The following is a 7,063-nucleotide window of genomic DNA, read 5'->3' as shown; positions in this document are numbered from 1 at the left end:
ACTGATACATGCTACAATGTGGATGAAACTCGAAACATGCTGAGTGAACGATGCCAGAAACCAAAGGTCACATGCTGTGTGATTCCATTGATGCAACATCCCAAAGAGATAAATCCGTAAAGACAGAAGACTGTTGGTAGCTACCAAGAGTGGAGGGAAAAGGCAATGGAGGGAAACTGCTTCATGGGTACAGGGTCTTCCTTTGGAGTAATGGAAAAGTTTAGAACTTGAGAACAGTGGTGATTGCACAACATTATGAATATTCTAAGTGCGACTGAACTGTTCCCTCTGAAGTAGTTAATCTCATGTGAATTTCACCTCAATAAATCATATAAAAACTGAAGTTGATGAAATAATATAAAATGAATTAGAATAAACAAACACATAAAAAATCACCAGAGCCCATCCCTTCCTTTTTATTCCTATTAGTCTCCCTGACTTCTTTCTCTTCCTTATTTAAACATTCACACTCCCCTGCTGTCATAGGGCTGCCTTCACACCATTTTTAATCACCATGTTAGCTCTCTCAACAATGGCCAACGGCACCCCAGTGCCTGCAGATGAAGGCTCAGATTGGTGATCGAAATCCTCCAATCTCTGCATCTAAACCACCAAGCATCCTGTCTACGTGAGTCAGACTGCTGTTCTCACGTCACTGGCCACAGAGGCCCATGTGCTCTTCCTGACCAGCCCCCAGAGAAAGGTTCCTCGTGAACCTTCCTCCTCCATAAAGCTAGATGATGATGACAGCACTCCCAAACTCCTGGGTTATACTACCAAAGCTCCCATTTGTCCAAAGCCTTCTCCATTCCGACTCTCCAAGGTGTTGATATTAGGATGTGGATCCTTCCCCTCAGAACTGAGACAGTCTTCCTGAGTTCCCTGATTGTGTGGCTGGCTCTGGTGTTAACTCTTCTCTGGCGGCTATTTCTTTCTCTTTTCCCTCTGTATTAGACATGGTGCAGCCTTCACTCACCCTACATTTCTACCCCAATAACTTGATCTCTTTTGTTTTACATTTCCCCTTGACCTCTCCCCTAGTTGATATGTGGGATTTATATAGTTTGGGTATTTTTATGGCCTATTGAAGCTGGTCAATGACACTGGAGTCAAGATATCAGGACAACTGGCATGTATGGGGAATTTTTTCATGGCGTGGTGCTGTGTGTTAACAGGCCAAGAGGTCCTAAGAAGATAAAACAAGATCTCTTGAGAACATCTCTGACTTGAGGGTGAAGTTCCACTGACCGACTGGCCGGATGGAGGGTGTGACTTAACTACAGTGATGGGAGGTGCTGAGTGCGAGAGAGTTGTCAAATGTTACCCTGGGGGGTGGAGGCATATCTGTTTGAGATTTTGACTGATTAAATGGTTGTTTGGTTATTTGTTTCCTCCTGACTCATATGCCTTTGTCATGCACAGGCACCTTGGAAACAATAAGAGCTACAATTCTGAGAGCCACATGGTAAGAACAATGGCCACCAAAAGAAGAAGGGGCATTCTGGTAACACTTTACATATAGTATTTTACCTAATATGTATAATAACTGTACAACTATCTCTATCTCTACATTAGAGGTGAGGAAGCTGAGGCTCAAAAAAGTTAGCCATATTGCCCAAACCACACAGGTGGGACTCACGGAGTGTAGACTGAGTTTCAAAATCTTCACTTTTCCTTCTGTTCCAACCTCAATGCTGCTTCTTCCCCCCTTTCTTATTCCTCCCATGGGCTTTTCTAAGACTTAACCCCACTTTGGGGGTCCCTTTTCTGGATTCGTGCAGTACTTACTAGTTCTGTTACTCACTTGAACATCAATTTCTTAATCTTCTAATATATCCTGATCTAACCTAATCTTCTAACATATTTACTCCCTGTTTGAAGAGTGCACACCTTTCATCCTCAGTGAAAGCAGAGATTTCTGGAGAGAAGACCACTGTTCTGTTTTCCTTTCCACAGCTCTGCCAAGCAAAATGCTGAATAAGCAGGAAGCGCCCACCGCACCCTGGGATTGGGAACTGAAATAGGCTGAAAAGATAGTTCTCTTCCAGGACCAGATCCCTACAGAAACTCCCCAATGATCACAAGAGCAAAGAGGTAAGAAATGCATTGTCTCAACTGACTACCTTACCCTTGGTCCTTTCTGCCCTTCAATACCAATCTGTAACTTCTAGAAGACAAGAGTTAATTCCCTTCCTTCCAGGATTTTGGCTCTCAGAGTTCCAGAGCTGACAATCACTGCTACTGAATGTTAGTCAGAGGACATACTGACTCTGAACTTCTAAGTAGTCTAGGTTCACAATCCCTTATCCTAAACCCTGGGAACCAGGTGGGTTTCAGAATTCAGAATGCTTCAGTGTTTAGACAGGGAATGTGGCGTGTGTACAATGCATCATGTAACAGCCCCAGCAGCTCCAGAGCAGTAGCTCATTAGTGTTTCTAAATATAGCTGTGTGCCACTTCGGGGTAGGCTTCGCTTCCAAATAAGTTTTGACACCAATCATACAATTTTCAGGACCTTTTCTACTTTAGAATTGTAGATAACAGACTGAGGACCTGTAATAGGTAGTAATTCTTGCTCGCTTATTTTATGTCAACTCTGCTAAATGCCTACAGCAAGATACCTACTATCATTCAGCAATAGCAGCATAAGGTAGGTTCTCATTTACTTCCATTTCACAGATCAGGAAACTGAGGCTTGATGAACTTGTCTAAACATCATGCAGAGAATGGACATTGGAGCAGGACTTCATGGGTAGTTTTGGCATCACCCATCTCCCATGGGTGGGGCCTTCGGGGGCATCTACGATGGTAAACCTAGAGAAGGCAAGTGACTCTCATGAGATCTGTGGGCTATGGGCCTGGGCAAGTTCCACCCAAGGGCATGGAAAGGCGGAGTCTCAGGTCTTACAAGCCAGAGACAAAAGAATATCAGCCACCTTCTTGAACCAACTCAATGCCAGGTTCAAGGACAAACTTTAGCCTTGGCCATAAATGAGATACACATGACATGACATCAGCTGTCCTGGAGGGTCTGCCTACCTCAGCGACAGGGGCAGGAGATCCGAGGTCAGACCATGGGGGTCAAATACTGTAACCTGCTGGAGGATACCAGACCAAAAATCCACATAAATGCAGTGCCCAACATGGAGTTGGCCCTCATTATTAGCTTCAAATGAAAGTACCTGAGACAAGAAAATGGGAGAGTAAATGGAGAATACCATAGAGAGAGGGAAATAGCCATCTGATCCTTTGGTGTTCTGGCGTCCTGTCTGGATCCTCTCCATGCTAACATCACCCCCAGTGCACCGTTCTTCACCCTTGGCTACCAGACTAAGGGCTTGATGGGCAAGAGCAATGCTATGGGGGCAGAACATGTCCAGAGGGGTCCATGGGGAGATGGTGTGGCTGCTTCTCACAGGCTTGGGAGGACAGGTGGAGCAGGGCAGCCCCAGAGTCACGACAGACGCCTTGTGTGTAGTCTCTGAACAGCTTTGATGCAGATGGATGATGGGTCATGACATCCTAAATTTCATTCTACACAAATGCCCTGGGAAATGCATTGGCTGCCCGTGACTTTCCTTCCATATGCCCAAGAATATCTGAAATAATAGCCAGTCCTTACAGAGAAGAGTTTGCCCTTCCCCCACAAAGCACACGCTGTGTGTCTTTGGCCATCTGGGCCAGAAAGAAAAAATTGTAACTCTGTGTGGTGGTGGATGTTAAATAGACATATGGTGATCATTTCTCTTTCTCTCTCTTTCTCTCTCCTTATATAGAATCATTATGTTGCACACCTAAAACTTATGTAATGTTATATGTCAACTATCTCTCAATTTAAAAATTTAAAAATAAAGTTATACTAAAAAAGTAAAAATAAATAAAGTTATAATAGCATCATAAAAAGAAAGAAAAAAGCACGGCCTTGAACTTGATCCAGAAAAAGAAAATAATCCCAATTTAGGGGAAAAAAATTCCAAGTGGGATGAATGAGGCACTGACCTCTAGCTTGAACACAAATGAAATTATCCAAGCGCATGCATGCACACGCATGCACACGCACAAAGTGGCCACCTGGGGAAGCATGAGCAGGTGACTGGCCCCCTGGGCCAGGTGGTGTAGCCATGATTTCCCCTGTGGTGGTGGGGAGGCTCCAAACAGACCACACTCCTTCACCGGGGGCTTGAGGTTCAACACTGGAGTCACCTCAGATCTGGGGCCAAATTCTGCCTGACACGCAAGGACACTGTGACTATAGGGCCCTCCTCTGCTCCAGGAACTCACAGCCAGACACAAATGCCAGCTGACGTGCCCTGGGAACAAAAAGGTTCACAAAGACAGGGTGTTTGAACATTCCCCACCAGACTCACCATTCACCACCACGTCCCAGGAAAGGACCCCATTCACTACTGTGTTCCCAGGAAAGGACAGTATTTGGCAAACACTGGGTGCTTAATAAATGTTTGTTGAGTGGATAAATGAAAAGAACATGCATGTTTTGGACATTGTAACAGAGGCTCTGCTTCCCCAGAGAGGGTGGCCCTTCTCACTCTACCCATCCTGGCTACAGGTTCCCCCCCGGCCAGTTTGGAGCTACTCTGAGAGCCACGCCTGATGCCTGAGGCAAGAAAGAAAGTGAGCTGATGCCAGAAGAGCCTGCCCGGACTGGCTGGTCTGACATTACTGTGAGCAGTAGCCTGTCCACCCCTTATTTAAAGCTTACAATGTCTGTTCTTGTTGCAGAAACAGACCTGGCATTAGGAGCTTTCCAGACCAACCCTCGGCAGCTCTGTAGAGCAGTAATTAAATCACCAGACCATGATGCTTGCTTTCTGTTCTTTTCACACCTGTCTGCCAGCAGTTGGGCCACTGGGTAAAAAGAATCTTGGCTGGGCCCAGACTGGTAAGCACCCTACAAAAATATCCAAAGGCCTGAGGCCAGTGGGGAGGGAGGCGGTGGGCAGTTTGTGCAGGCCAGCATCTAAGACCGACAGCAACGGGCTGACCTCCCCTGGGGGGCTGCCATGTGGCCTGGTGTGGCTAGAGCAGGGGCTGCAATGAAAGCTCATATACAGAGTCAGCAATGGGCTACTGGTATCAGCCAGGCAGAAGCACCCACTTCCTGAGTATTGATTGGGTGCGCCTTTGCACCAGGGGCCAGGCTGGCATTGCCGTCTCTTGGGTCCCTCCTTACGTGGCCCAGAGTTTGGCAATTTCCCCAGGCTGAGGAAAGCATACCAAACCCATAAGAGAGGTTCTGGGAATACCTGTAGACTGGGCAAAGGCGGGTAAGAGCCCAGATCCAAAGTCAGGCCCATGAGACACTCTGCTGCCAGGTTCGGTTCCCCTCTCTCCCTGGCACAGCAGGGGGTCTCCTGGACAGAGTCCTGGGTTTGGAGCATCAGGAGGGGAAAGGAGAAGCCTCTGGACCCCCAGGTACTCATCAGAATGGAGGCCAGCGTGTCACTTTCCTCTCTTGGGATCCTTGTGGTCTTCTCCAAATACACATAACCCAGGGGCACCTGGGTGGTGCAGTCGGTTAAGCATCCAATTTTGGCTCAGGTCGTGATCTCACAGTTCATGAGCTCAAGCCCCATTCCGGGGTCTGTGCTTGCTGACAACTTAGAGCCTGGAGCCTGCTTCAGGTTCTGTGTCTCCCCCTCTCTCTACCCCTACCCCGACTCTCAAAAATAAATAAACATTGGAAAAGATATACACAGCCTGGAATTTCTGCTCCACTGAGTGTCCAGGAATAACAGAAAACCCACAGAGCCTCTACTGAGCCCCGCCCCATCCCAGGTCACATGAACATTCCATGACTGAAAATATCGGAGCTCTTGGAGGGGGACCTTCCTCACCAGAGCCCTGACCCAGAGCAGCCCCTATAAAAGAAGTGAGGCTCCAGCAAGGCCTTCATGCCTCTGTTCTGAAGGCCTTTGGTGAGGAGACCACAACAGAAGTGTTTCTGGGGCCTGGAAGGTCCTAGAAGAAATGATACAGGAGGCCTGTTGAGTCTTATTTAGAAAGAAACCCAAGTAATTTCTGTGTGTTTTCCCTGGTAGCTGACAAGTCCAATGAGGTAAAAACAGAAAAGCCTATGTTACCCGCAAGTGGGGAAGTTGGTACATTTGCGTTCTTGCTGTCTCCTACATGACTCCAACTGCCAGGACCTTTCTTGCCTTTTCAGGATAAGGACAGCCCCGGGTCTTTGAGTAGGGAAGAGCTGGCCCTGGAGAGGGGCTGAGGCAAAAAAGATTTTCCACCCTGGAGGGAGCAGACTGTGGTCTAAGCCTATACACCACAGCTGGCGTGTGTGTGTGTGTGTGTGTGTGTGTGTGTGTGTGTGTGTGTGCGTGTGTGTGTGTGTACATGTACGGGGGGGTCAAAGTCTACACCCCACCTCTAGGATGTGTGTTTGTGGCTGGGGAGGGTGAGAGAGAGAGAGAGAGAGAGAGAGAGAGAGAGAGAGTGTGTGTGTGTGTATGAAGGGAAGTGGGGGAAGAGAGAATAGGTGGGGATACACAGATACACAGAAAGGCAGCCATGGACTTGGCAGAAGACTGTCCTGAAGAGGGTGCCAGCTCAGCACCAGAATGTCCAGTTTGGGCCGCACTTCTGGCCCTGCAGCTGGGTGAGCTCTGGCCGGCCAGCCTGCTCCTCACAGTGCCCTGCCCTCTCTGCTCTATAAAACAGCCACTTCCTTCCTGAGTTGTAGAGATCAAATGAGATCTTCAATATTATCTGTGAGTGCATTTGGAACTGCAAAGGTCTATGCAAAAATGAAATATCGTTCACCAAATGGGTGGTGAACTGTGATCCCTAACTGTACTTACTGGTGGCTAATGCTGGGTGCGCATGCCCTGGTATTGGATAAGACAGACATCTGTCTGTCTGGCCACCCTAAATGCATCCACCTGCTTTGCCTTGAGACTTACATGATATAATGAACGTGTGAGTGCTCTGAATGCAGGCTGGTGCATGGCAGGTACGGAGCACCTCATGTGCACATGGGGGTGGGGGTGGGCTGTGCTGGAGCCAAGAGAGAAGACCAGCTTCCAGCCTTTCT

General features: G+C 47.8%; 1 long non-coding RNA gene across 3 annotated transcripts; it reads left to right on the top strand.

The window, feature by feature from the left end:
* The first annotated feature begins 715 nt into the window (after positions 1-715).
* Positions 716-4,859, top strand: LOC115289128. 3 transcript variants are annotated; one of them, XR_003907399.1, is made up of 5 exons: positions 716-823; positions 1,176-1,292; positions 1,423-1,465; positions 1,957-2,094; positions 4,568-4,859. It is a non-coding gene; the product is annotated as an uncharacterized LOC115289128 (long non-coding RNA). The 3 variants fall into 3 exon arrangements; XR_003907400.1 differs by having other exon boundaries at positions 1,176-1,465; positions 4,568-4,632; positions 4,741-4,859; XR_003907398.1 differs by having other exon boundaries at positions 1,176-1,465.
* The last annotated feature ends 2,204 nt before the right edge of the window (positions 4,860-7,063 follow it).

Source organism: Suricata suricatta, chromosome 4 (assembly GCF_006229205.1).
Source record: "Suricata suricatta isolate VVHF042 chromosome 4, meerkat_22Aug2017_6uvM2_HiC, whole genome shotgun sequence".
In the NCBI taxonomy this organism is placed as follows: Eukaryota; Metazoa; Chordata; class Mammalia; order Carnivora; family Herpestidae; genus Suricata; species Suricata suricatta.
Note: the sequence above shows the minus strand (reverse complement) of the source record. Positions and strands in the feature narration are given on the sequence as shown.